Genomic DNA, 13,330 nt, shown 5'->3' with positions numbered 1-13,330 from the left:
CCCTGGAGTTCCTGCCTATAGTTGGCTAGCTCCGGGGTTGTCCATAGTCTTCTCCAGAATGTTAAAGGTTTCACACCCACCACTTGGTCCAGGGGTTTTAGGCCCAGATCCAACCTAAGCGGCAGGAGTGGAGTGCTTGTCGGTAGTTTTAATAGCTGCCTAAGAAATTTATTTTCTAGGGTGACTAGATCTTTTTTGCAAGCATACCCCCACATTTCACTACCATGGAGAATCGCTCCTCTAGCCTGGAGTCTATAGATCTCCAGCGGAGGGGCTATCGGCCTGATGGTTCATAAGTTGGAATTTGCCAGCCTAATGATACCCCCGGATCATTGAGCCAATCTAAGATGTGACTTGGCCTGATGATCACCCCAATCAAATTTATCATTGATAGTCACACCCAAATACTCAAAAGTGTAGACTCTTTCTAGTTGGTTAGCACCTATAAGTGGATTAGGGCGTGTCTTTTTGGGTGGGTTAAAGATCATATACTTAGTTTTTGAGGCATTTATTTCAAGTCCATGTTCTTGACAAAATACCTCAAACCCTGCCAAAACTCGTTGAATCCCCATAGGGGATTTTGAGAGCAGTAAGGTGTCGTCCGCGAACATAATCGCGGGCATCCTAGTGCCACCCAGCCGCGGTGCATCTGTGTTGTTAATGGTATTTAAAAAACTTGATTACCCCATTGACAAAGAGGCAAAACAGAGTCGGCGCTAGGACGCAGCCCTGCCTTACCCCTCTGTCAACGGGGAATCTGTTAGAGAGACGTCCCAATCTCCCACACCTTACCTGTGCAAAATTTTCAGTATGTAGACGGATAATAATATCTAAAAGAGGTTGGGGGAGCCCAAGTTTGGCCAATACCGTCCACAGTTTGCTCCGTGGAACAAGATCGAATGCCGCTCTAAGGTCGACAAAGACGGCATATAGCGTGCCCCACTCCAGCCTCACCGTCTTCCAAAAAATAAGGGCCAGCCTAAAAAGTTGATCCGTGGTCGAGACCTTGCTCCTAAAACCCGCCTGGAATGTACTCAACACTGAATGATCAGTCATCCAGTCCTGAAGGCGGTCAAGAATCAGCCTCGCAAAAAGCTTTTGCGAGACATCAATCAGGGTGATTGGCCTATAGTTGGCTGGGAGCAGAGGAGAGCCCTTCTTGAAGATTGGGACAATCTCTGCTCCCAGCCAAGTACTAGGGACCGCCATACCTGCAAGAATTGCATTAAAAATAATTAGCAAATATGGAGCCCAGATCGTGGGTTGATGTTTAAATAAGTCACCCGGAATTTTATCTAATCCCGGGGCTTTCCCGGATGGCTGTTTTGCTATTACCGCAATAATCTCACCCAAGGAGAACTGCAAGGGGTCAGCTTCTTCCACACTTGAGTGACGGACATTTGGGGAACCCAACAGCAAAGAATGTTCCATCGGTACGCAAAAATGGTGCTCCGGCGCACCCAAGGCCGCCTCTTCGTAGAGGCAACTAAAGTGGTCCTCCCAGACCACGGCCGCAACGTTGGCCTCAACTGCTTGGGTCGGCACTGATGAGCCTGTTTTCACAGTTTGCCAAAATTTACGGGTGTCTTTTGTCTTAAGAGAGGACAACATGCTTTCCCAATGCTTTCCCAATTTGTGTGGCTTGCTTTAGGCCGGCCCTCCTTGACCTAATTATCCCTGGGTCCCTTGGGTGCTTCAGCGCCTCAATCAGTTTGCCCTTTGCCTCCCTACAAGCTGGATTGTACCAAGACTGCCTTTGTGCCCTGTTAGGCCCTTTCCTCACCACTGGGTTCAAGAGATCCGCAAGGGTTCCCACCAAATCCTTGTGGAGTTTACCCAGCTTCCTGAAAAGATCTTCGGAGTGGGAATGATTTATAATTGTCTCCACGGATTCTAATGTGGGGAGTATTCTCTCGTAGAGCTCCGGGATATGGTCAGGATTATCTAAGAGTTTAGACCATCTGACTATGCGCCTATCATTTGTTAGGATTAAGTTATCCTTTAATATCGATTGATCCGACTGGTCAATCTTGAGTTCAGATGGTAGAGCCAGGGATAGGATCAAAGCATTATGGTCACTCTCACTTCTAGGTACCACGTCAAAGGTCAAGACCCGGCTCCAGTCCATGGTCTGGACCAAGACGTAATCCAGATGTGACTCGTGACCAACCCTATTAAAGGTCGGTTTGGAGGGAATGTCCTTCCCACATCTACCATTACAGGCCCTCAAGGAATTGCTAAGGGTAAATGCCAAAATTTGTGTCGCTAGGGGCGACCATGATTTGGCTGGGGGGCCCACCAGTTGGGGAATGCCCCACTGATCATCCTCTTCCCCGAGGGCTCCCTCCATTGTCAGAGTAAGCGGCTCAAACTCGCAGTTGAAGTCGCCCCCTACCACGATGATAACACCCTTTGGGAGGTGTGGGAGTAATGCAGAAAGTTCCTCAAATGTGGGAGATGGTTTTGTAGCTCCTACCGGTCTAGAATAGACATTAATGAGTGCAAGTTTTGAGTGGTTTGGCCATTCTAGTAATACACACTGGACATCCAATGAATTGGTGTTGAGGGCTCTAGCCTTGCAGCCCAGATGCGATGCCACCCAAATGCAGAGCCCCCCAGATGGTCGTCCTCTCCCCTCCCATTTAGCTGGAATGGTAAAGCTCGCGTATCCCAGACTCCATTTATCCTCTCAAGCCCATGTCTCCTGGAACATGCAAACCTCTTGGGTGTCAATGAAGGACACCCAATCCTGGGTATCTAGTTTATTTTGTAGTCCTGCTACGTTCCATGAGAGAATAGACAGACTTGGGGTACACCCAATTAAAACCGGGGGGTGAATAGAAGGAGGAGGCACAGTAGTGGGTGACAAATCATAGGGTGGATTCTTGGGATTGATTCTCCCACCTTGCACATCAGTAGACAGTAGTTTTATTTGGGCACCTGTGTACTGATCATGCTGTAAACTTCAATCACAGGTGTCCAATCCCGAAAAGACATCAAACCTGTTAGTAATCTCTAGGGGTGTAAATGGTCTCAAATAGTCCATTCTGCTATTGGGGTCACTCCTTGGGCGAGCCGGTATTGTTTTCCACTCCAATGGGTCAGCAACATGGTAAAGATGTGGAATTTGAGGCAGATAGGCGTGGTTATAGGGCAGTTGGGGTACACTGTGAATAGGTAGCTGTCCACCTGTGTATGTGTGAGGGAACATCGGAGATCTTGGATAGAAATAAGTCAGGGGGCGAGGAGTGACAGAATTACTACCCCCACCCTGAGACCAGTTTAGAATGTAATTAACTGCACGGGGGTCCCTAAAGTTAATACCAACAAGATCCCCATCGATGTCCTTAACCCTGCTACCCAACCATGAAAGTCGTCTTACGTACACAATCTCCCCATTGATGTTGTGTGTAAGGGGTCGGTGCTGGGCTAGCCAGTGCATGATTTTGTTTTTGAGCTGGAAGCACCCCTCCCACTTGTTGTTGGGTAGGGTGGGCACTCCCGTCAAGACAATCACGTATGGGGCCGCTTCCGGAGGCAATTCTGTTTGTTGGGCTCTCTGGGGCGGTCTTGTAGATCTAAAGGGAGCCCTTGTGTTCTGGTGGAGATTTCCAACGGGTCTTTAGTGAGACCAGCCTGAGTTAAGCTGGATACCTTTGGAGCTGGAGTAGGAACCTCGTTGGTAGTGGGTGCTTTATGATGTATAGGGTTCTTAGTTTGTATAACTTGGGGGGCACCTTTAGAAGTACTCGGCTCACAAGAGGTTACCCCACGTGATGGTATAGGAGCACCTCCTGACGGTCCCCCTATGGTCCGGGCTTCAAGCACCTCGAGCTTTTGCTCAACCCTCCTCAGCCTCTCTATAATCGGTAGAATAAACGACCTAATAAGATGTTCCATACTGTCCAGGGAGGCAGATTTTAGGTCAGGGATTATAGAGGGATCGGGAGGAATGTCATTTGTGCCATTTGCAATAATTGGTAGTTGGACTTGTGCCCAAGAATTTGGAGTATCCGGTTTGGGAGGGTCGACATCAATTGCCACTGGAGCCGGGTCCGACCTGATGGTTCGTTTGGAAGTTTTTCCAAAGTCCGCGTGGTTGATCTTTGGTTTTATCATATCCACCCCTTCCGTCTTCTCTTAGCAGGTGGTGGACGATGGATGGTTACCTCCACATGTTTCCTTGATTTAGTTTGAACATGTTTGGCCTGAACTGAAGTTCTGGTAGATAACACTGCATCAGGGGATAAGGGAATAGGAGGATTGCTGGGATTTACTGACTCGAATACCTGACTCAAAGGTGTTGGCGTATAGTCTCTCAGCAGGAGTGGAAAGCTTTCCAGAATAGGAGGGTTGTCAGTAGTTGGGGTACAACTGATAGTAAGAATGGAAGTCTCCAGGAGAAGGTCGGCAGAGGCTTTGTTCTTCACGCTTTCAACAGAACGGCGACGCTCTGCCCTACGCTCTGCTAGACTTTTTTCCCTATCAATATCAGTTACATGTTTAATAAAATAGTTATCAAGGGGACCATTAATAGTACTCGCTACCTTATCAGCAGAAGGGTGCGCCAAAGTCTCAGCCATGAGGGAATCCAGAAGGAGCACTAATCACAAGGCAAAGGGAGGCGGCCCTGCCCGGCCTCACTCGGTCTCTGATGGCCTCAGAGGGCCCGCTCTTTGCCCGGTCTTCGCCCGCACCTCCGTCCGCGCGCGTCCCGCGTTCGCGTCAGGAGGCTGACCTAAATAGGAGGAGGGGGCGGGAAGAGGCCCAGGTGCGCGCGGTCTCCAGGCGCAAGCACCTCTGGTCCTCGCAGTCCCACTCCCGGCGTCGGCACACAGGTTCTCCCCTCAGCGTCTCCCAAGTAGACAAACAGCCGAGCTCACGGGCTCCCAGGCTGAAATTACCAATTCAAGGGTTGTTTGGTTTCTGGCAAGTAGAAATCGACTGGCGAGCGGCTCCCGCGGAGCGGAGGCCGCGAGTCGTAAGAAGCACTCGGGAAGGAGGGGGCGGGAAGAGGCACCAGGTGCGCGCGGTCTCCAGGCGCAAGCACCTCTGGTCCTCGCAGTCCCACTCCCGGCGTCGGCACACAGGTTCTCCCCTCAGCGTCTCCCAAGTGGACAAACAGCCGAGCTCACGGGCTCCCAGGCTGAAATTACCAATTCAAGGGTTGTTTGGTTTCTGGCAAGTAGAAATCGACTGCGAGCGGCTCCCGCGGAGCGGGGGCCGCGAGTCGTGATAAGCACTCGGGAAGGAGGGGGCGGGAAGAGGCACCAGGTGCGTGCAGTCTCCAGGCGCAAGCACCTCTGGTCCTCGCAGTCCCGCTCCCGGCGTCGGCACACAGGTTCTCCCCTCAGGGTCTCCCAAGTGGACAAACAGCAGAGCTCACGGGCTCCCAGGCTGAAATTACCAATTCAAGGGTTGTTTGGTTTCTGGCAAGTAGAAATCGACTGGCGAGCGGCTCCCGCGGAGCGGGGGCCGCGAGTCGTGATAAGCACTCGGGAAGGAGGGGGCGGGAAGAGGCACCAGGTGCGAGCGGTCTCCAGGCGCAAGCACCTCTGGTCCTCGCAGTCCCGCTCCCGGCGTCGGCACACAGGTTCTCCCCTCAGGGTCTCCCAAGTGGACAAACAGCCGAGCTCATGAGCTCCCAGGCTGAAATTACCAATTCAAGGGTTGTTTGGTTTCTGGCAAGTAGATATCGACTGGCGAGCGGCTCCCGCGGAGCGGGGGCCGCGAGTCATGATAAGCACTCAGGAAGGAGGGGGCGGGAAGAAGCACCAGGTGCACGCGGTCTCTAGGCGCAAGCACCTCTGGTCCTCGCAGTCCCGCTCCCGGCGTCGGCACACAGGTTCTCCCCTCAGCGTCTCCCAAGTGGACAAACAGCCGAGCTCATGGGCTCCCAGGCTGAAATTACCAATTCAAGGGTTGTTTGGTTTCTGGCAAGTAGAAATCGACTGGCGAGCGGCACCCCCAATCACCTCCCAAACAGGAAGTGGCCACACCCAGGCAGCTGCACAGGACCTGGAGCTCACTGTGAGGCAGGCAGTCAGGTGAGCTGAGGAGCCAGAAGCCACAGAGCATCACAGCTACAAACAAGAAAACTAAGAATGTCAGCCAGGACCATCACAGGCTTTTTGGACCGCAGTCCCACCAGGTGCCCGAATCACAGAAGATTGCAAAAAACACAGTTGATGGACAGAATGTAGAACAATGTCATACATTCACCCCAGTACAAGGATTATGGGCCTAAATCCATTGTTTTTTTGCACTCCACACCACCCTGGGTTAGACACTGGCTATATGCAAATCACCTCTGACCCTGTGCCTCATGGGAACAGTCCAGTCCGAACTACCAAGCCATGTCTTTCCCATACCGGAATCAAGCAACCAAGGACCGGTTGCTGGCTATCAGCCTTCCTCAGCCTAGATAGCTTGACTCCAGTGGTGTGGAGAGCCTGGGACTCACGTCTGAGCATACCCAGCCCACTCAGGGTGAAAATTGCAAAAAACACAGTTGATGGACAGAATGTAGAACAATGTCATACATTCACCCCAGTACAAAGACCTGGGCCTAAATCCATCGTTTTTTTGCACTCCACACCACCCTGGGTTAGACACTGGCTATATGCAAATCAGCTCTGACCCTGTGCCTCATGGGAACAGTCCAGTCCGAACTACCAAGCCATGTCTTTCCCAGACCGGAATCAAGCATCCAAGGACAGGTTTCTGGCTATCAGCCTTCATCAGCCTGGATAGCTTGACTCCAGTGGTGTGGAGAGCCTGGGACTCACATCTGAGCATACCCAGCCCATTCGAATCACAGAAGAGGCAAATCTAGAGTGGCATTCGGGACAAAATAAATGCCATAGGTGTGACCCAGCGTACCATTGTGGACGTCAGGAAGAGGTGGTACGACCTCAGGAAGACAGCAAAAGCAAGGATGGCAGAGAGGCAGAGGCAGGCTGCCAAAACAGGTGGAGGAAAGAACCGAGCACCAGCACCAACACCACTGGAACTGATGGTGGAGTCCACCATCCAGCCGGAGAGTGTGAGTGGCGTGGGAGACGCAGACAGCTCTGCCAGAGCAGCAAGGAAACAAGGTAAGAAGCATGCCCAGCATGCTGTGCTACCCCCTCCCCAACCCCAATCCCCATAGTGGCATAGGGGCTCCCACTCCACGTCTTACTCATTACCTGCTATGCATTATGGGGGAAGTAGTCAGAGTGAACCTATGTAGAGAACAGTCAGGCTAGCAAACACAATAGCTTTTTAAAGTAATTGGCTATGTCAGGACAACCACTTTGATCTGTAGGCATGATGTTTAAAGTAATTCAAATGCAGACAAAGCAGTGAGTATATCTACATTTGTGTCATTAGAGGCGAGACATCTCGCAGTGCTGCAGAGGGTACAGAGCAAAGACAGCCAGGCCAGAGGAGAGGCAACATGAGGAGAAAAGCATGCCTGCAGGGACCACAAGCTCGGCGCAATCACAGCCACCAAATCCACAACCACAGGCATCACCACAGCGCCAGGAAACGCCGCCATCCCCTCATACCCAGTCCCCATTGGGACGATCACCAACACCACCACCACCACAGTCACGCAGGAGGCATGCCGTTGCCACCCTCCAGAGTCGTCAGAGGAGGGCACAGGGGGCCACCAAAGTCCAATCCATGAGGGAGGCAAGAGGGAGAGGGCTGGTACTCCATCCGAGGGTGCCCACAGTTCATCCTGATGCCGCAGGGCACCTTCACAAGATCGGGATTTAAGGACCTGCCAGCGACAGATCAACCTGACAGTCAACCTGACGCCAAACTCTTTGGAAACCGAAAATCTCATCTGCGGAGCACCTCAAGGTTTATTTAACCCACTGGCCAAAGTCATCTGTGCCCACTACATCAACATCCTCTCCAACAATGACAACACACAATGCTTACTGTCCCTCTTGGACAAAACCCACAACACAAGTAACAAGTGCACCACCTACATGATGAAGTAGCCACCTGGATGACTCCTGTATCATAGTACACTCCTCATCGACGCGTGATGGGAGAGTGCAGCAACCCTCTGTAGCATTGTCACACACGTGATCCTGGGTGCTTCGGTCACTCACCCATTTGGAGGTGGAGCTGAAGTCTCACTCAGACCCGGCTAATTCTTCAAACTATGGAGAAGAAGTAGAACTTCACATGTGATGTTGCTCAGACGTCTGCTGTGTGCCCAGTAGTACCCGACTATTCTGCACTGAGCAGACCGTATTTTCAGCCAGTGATCCTAAAGATATGTGTATAGAGAAGAGAGGCCAAGAAGAGTGACTGACAGCCCCACCAACATCTGCCAAGACAGATACCCTGCAAAGAGACACACTGCAGACACGCCTCATAAAGTTACATACAAAGCCTACAAAGACAACCCTACCCTAGATTCAGGTACACACACCAACCCTGCAGACACACCTCCTCCTGCAGAGGTACATTAAAAACACAGGCACGTACATTCCACTGCTTGACAAGCCTGCACCCTGCCAGACCCAAGGTCTGTGCCCACACACACACAATCTCTGCAGCAGATAATGCCACAAGCCAACCTATGCCACAGGAAACTATTGCAGTGACTGAAGCTCCTGCCAAGTCTGAGAGATGGAAACATTGGCAAAGGGAGTGAAGTGGCACGGGGTAGCAGGGTAGCACTGACACTCAACTGACTGCGGGACATGCTTCAGACATAGGGATAGGGTTGTGCGTGTCAACAAATTAACAGGGACAGCCGAGCAAAGAGTGTGCAAAGATTCCTCACAGTGCAGTAAGATGAAGTGCTGTGTGTAGATTCCTCATGGTGCAGTAAGATGCTGCGCAGTGTGTGGATTCCTCATGGTGCAGTAAGATGCAGCGCAGTGTGTAGATTCCTCATGGTGCAGTAAGATGCAGTGCAGTGTGTAGATTCCTCATGGTGCAGTAAGATGCAGTGCAGTGTGACAGGTTTCTCATAGTGCAGTAAGATGCAGCGCAGTGTGTAGATTCCCCATGGTGCAGTAAGATGCAGTGCAGTGTGTAGATTCCTCATGGTGCAGTAAGATGCAGTGCGGTGTGTAGATTCCTCATGGTGCAGTGAGATGCAGTGCAGTGTGTAGATTCCTCATGGTCCAGTAAGATGCAGCGCAGTGTGTAGATTCCTCATGATGCAGTAAGGTGCAATGCAGTGTGTAGATTCCTCACAGTGCAGTAAGATTCAGCGCAGTGTGTAGATTCCTCACAGTGCAGTAAGATGCAGCGCAGTGTGTAGATTCCTCATGGTGCAGTAAGATGCAGCGCAGTGTGTAGATTCCTCATGGTGCAGTAAGATGCAGTGCAGTGTGACAGGTTTCTCATAGTGCAGTAAGATGCAGTGCAGTGTGACAGGTTTCTCATGGTGCAGTAAGATGCAGTGCAGTGTGACAGGTTTCTCATAGAGCAGTAAGATGCAGTGCAGTGTGTAGATTCCTCATGGTGCAGTAAGATGCAGTGCAGTGTGTAGATTCCTCATGGTGCATTAAGATGCAGTGCAGTGTGTAGATTCCTCATGGTGCAGTAAGGTGCAGTGCAGTGTGTAGATTCCTCACAGTGCAGTAAGATGCAGCGTAGTGACCGTCCTGACCTGGTCAGAACCGGTCGCTCCACTCGCTCATTGGTGTGCCTTACTTGTGCCCCCGATCTCGCCTGCAATTGTGCCTGGTATCGTATCGATATTGTTTATTAACCTGTATTTGTGCCAAATTGTGCCCCCGATCTCGCCTGCATTGTTTTGGTGCCATTTGTTGTGCTTCTTAACCCTCCCCGCTCCCTGCCGCTGCTCCCTCGCGGCCCCACCCCCGTTCCCTCCAGCATCCCCGGACCTCGCCACCCCGTTCCTGCCTCCCAGCTGCTCCTTCCTCCCACTGGTAAACATAAGGGAAGTCCAGCGAGGTGAAGAGCTGTGACCGTCCTGACCTGTTCAGAACCGGTCGCTCCACTCGCTCCTTGGTGTGCCTTACTTGCGCCCCCGATCTCGCCTGCAATTGTGCCTGGTATCGTATCGATATTGTTTATTAACCTGTATTTGTGCCAGATTGTGCCCCCGATCTCGCCTGCATTGTTTTGGTGCCATTTGTTGAGCTTCTTAACCCTCCCCGCTCCCTGCCGCTGCTCCCCCGCGGCCCCACCCTCGTTCCCTCCAGCATCCCCGGACCTCGCCACCCCGCTCCCGCCTCCCAGCTGCTCCTCCCTCCCACTGGTAAACATAAGGGAAGTCCCGCGAGGTGAAGAGCTGTGACCGTCCTGATCTGGTCAGAACCGGTCGCTCCACTCGCTCCACTCGCTCCACTCGCTCCTTGGTGTGCCTTACTTGTGCCCCCGTTCTCGCCTGCAATTGTACCTGGTATCGTATCGATATTGTTTATTAACCTGTATTTATGCCAGATTGTGCCCCCGATCTCGCCTGCATTGTTTTGGTGCCATTTGTTGGGCTTCTTAACCCTCCCCGCTCCCTGCCGCTGCTCCCCCGCGGCCCAACCCCCGTTCCCTCCAGCATCCCCAGACCTCGCCACCCCGCTCCCGCCTCCCAGCTGCTCCTGCCTCGCTCCGCCCCCCTCCACTCTCCACTTACGATAGAGTGGCAAACGGGCAGCGGGCGTGCCCTATGCGCGCCAAAGGTAAGCCCGTCTGCGCCCGTCCGTGCCTGGACCGCGCCCACCGCTAGACCCCCTGGCTCCCGCAGAGGCCATCCCTCCTGCAAAACATACGACGCCGCAACCCTCACTGCAATCAACACCGGCCGACTCTCTGATTGCTACCGAGCCACCCCAGGACGCACCCATGGACCCTTCACCTGCCAAGCCTGCAAGTTCTGCTGCATCAGGACCCACACTACAACCGCACACGCCAAACAGAGCTCCAACAACAACCACCTGAAGTGCATCCTGCTCAACAGCCGTTCGGTCCACAGACACCCCATTGAACTATGGAACCTACTCGACACCATAACTCCGGACGTCGCCTTTCTCACGGAAACCTGGATGAACGGCTCGTCAGCGCCCGACATCGCCATAGCCATCCCAGACGGATACAAGATCATCCGTAGGGACCGCATCAACCAAACAGGAGGAGGCATCGCAATCGTCCACAAGAACACCATCCGCATCTCGACCAATTCCGACGACACCCTCACAGCCACCGAACACCTTCACTTCCAGATACACACCGACCCCAAGACCACACTGAGAGGCACCCTCATTTACAGACACCCAGGACCCCGCACACAATTCAGCGAAGACATCACTGACTTTGTCAGCCCACACGCCCTCCCCTCCGTTGACTACATTCTCATAGGGGACCTCAACTTCCACCTGGAGAATTACAACGACAACAACACCACCACCCTGCTGGACAACCTCGCCAATCTCGGACTCAAACAACTGGTGAACACCCCCACCCACTACGCCGGACACACGCTCGACCCAATCTTCTCCTCCAGCAAGCACATCTCCTTCAGCCACTCCACAGGACTCCACTGGACAGACCACATCTGCGTCCACTTCAGCTTCAGAAAGAACGCAACTCACCATTTCCCGCAACAGGTCCCCCTCAGAAACTGGAACAAAATTACTGCCGACCAGCTCACCACTTCACTGAATCAAAACGCTCCCGCCAGATCAACAGACCCAAATGAAGCAGCCATCAATCTCGCACAGTGGATCACCCACTGTGCTGATGACCCAGCACCCCTGAAAAACAATCCCAACAAGCCAGGAAGCAAAAAAGCCTCCTGGTTCAATGAAGACCTCAAGAACTCCAAAAAGAACTGCCGCACCCTCGAGAAAGTCTGGCGAAGAAACCCAACCACAGACAACATGACCGCCCTCAAGAACGCCACCCGCAAACACCACTAGCTGATCCGCACCACCAAGAAGTCAGCATTTAAGGATCGACTAGACAACAACGCCCACAACAACTCATGGTGCAGTAAGATGCAGCGCAGTGTGTAGATTACTCACGGTGCAGTAGGATGCAGCACAGTGTGTAGGTTAGTCATGGTGAAGTAAGATGCAGCGCAGTGTCTAGATTCCTCATGGTGCAGTAAGATGCAGTGCAGTGTGTAGATTACTCATGGTGCAGTAAAATGCAGTGCAGTGTGTAGATTACTCATGGTGCAGTAAAATGCAGTGCAGTGTGTAGATTACTCATGGTGCAGTAAGATGCAGTGCAGTGTGTAGATTACTCGTAGTGCAGTAAGATGCAGCGCAGTGTGTAGATTCCTCACGGTGCAGTAAGATGCAGCGCAATGTGTAGATTCCTCACAGTGCAGTAAGATACAGTGCAGTGTGTAGATTCCTCATGGTGCAGTAAGATGCAGCGCAGAGTGTAGATTCCTCAGTGCTGTAAGATGCAGTGCAGTGTGTAAATTCCTCATGGTGCAGTAAGATGCAGCGCAGTGTGTAGATTCCTCATGGTGCAGTAAGATGCAGCGCAGTGTGTAGATTCCTCACGGTGCAGTAAGATGCAGTGCAGTGTGTAGATTCCTCATGGTGCAGTAAGATGCAGCGCAGTGTGTAGATTCCTCAGTGCTGTAAGATGCAGTGCAGTGTGTAAATTCCTCATGGTGCAGTAAGATGCAGCGCAGTGTGTAGATTCCTCATGGTGCAGTAAGATGCAGCGCAGTGTATAGATTTCTCATGGTGCAGTAAGATGCCGGGCAGTGTGTAGATTCCTCATGGTGCAGTAAGATCCAGCGCAGTGTGTAGATTTCTCACGGTGCTGTAAGATGAAGCGCCCAGATCCAGGATTATTCAGTCTACTTCTACAAACACAGCAGAAGGTGCTGACAGTCTCCTACCTGAGCAGAGACCTGTGCAGACGTGTCCAGGCGCTCTCCTCCTCCTGTGGGGGTAGAGGGGGGGGGGGCAGAGATGGGGTCTGAGGGGGGGTCTGCGAGGGTCTGAAGATGAAGGTCGCTGCACAGACAGAAAGGGCTCCTTCCTCCTCTGCAGCAGGCTGGACACACAAATGGAGAGACAGGAAGTGGTGTCTGCACTGCTGCTGGTGCTGCCTCTGCCGCCGCTGACCCAGAAGAGGAAACCCTTCTCGTTTTCATCCCATGGGCAGCTCAGTGGATTCATCAACAGACGAGGAGCGCCCTCTGGTGGCCGCTGACGGAACCGCCGCCTCCAAGTCCAGCAGGGAAACAAGCAATGGTGCCTGTAAAAACACAGACATGGGTGTTATGGGAAACAAGCTTTGGCACCTGTAAAGACACAGACATGGGTGTTATGGGAAACAAGCATTGGTGCCTGTAAAGACCCAGACATGGGTGTTATGGGAA

At 52.4% G+C, this 13,330-nt stretch overlaps 1 protein-coding gene across 1 annotated transcript in view; it reads right to left on the bottom strand.

The window, feature by feature from the left end:
- LOC147660796 (uncharacterized) overlaps positions 1 to 13,206 on the bottom strand; it is a 93,519-nt gene extending 80,313 nt beyond the window's left edge. The window contains exon 1 of the mRNA XM_086951462.1: positions 12,845 to 13,206. The gene's annotated coding sequence lies outside the window, so the exon portion shown is untranslated. The remainder of the gene's footprint in view (positions 1 to 12,844) is intronic.
- Between the last annotated feature and the right edge of the window lie 124 nt (positions 13,207 to 13,330).

Source organism: Lissotriton vulgaris, unplaced genomic scaffold (assembly GCF_964263255.1).
Source record: "Lissotriton vulgaris unplaced genomic scaffold, aLisVul1.2 SCAFFOLD_1316, whole genome shotgun sequence".
Classification (NCBI taxonomy): Eukaryota; Metazoa; Chordata; class Amphibia; order Caudata; family Salamandridae; genus Lissotriton; species Lissotriton vulgaris.
The sequence above is the reverse complement of the archived record's forward strand: the minus strand, read 5'-3'. Positions and strand labels throughout refer to the sequence as shown.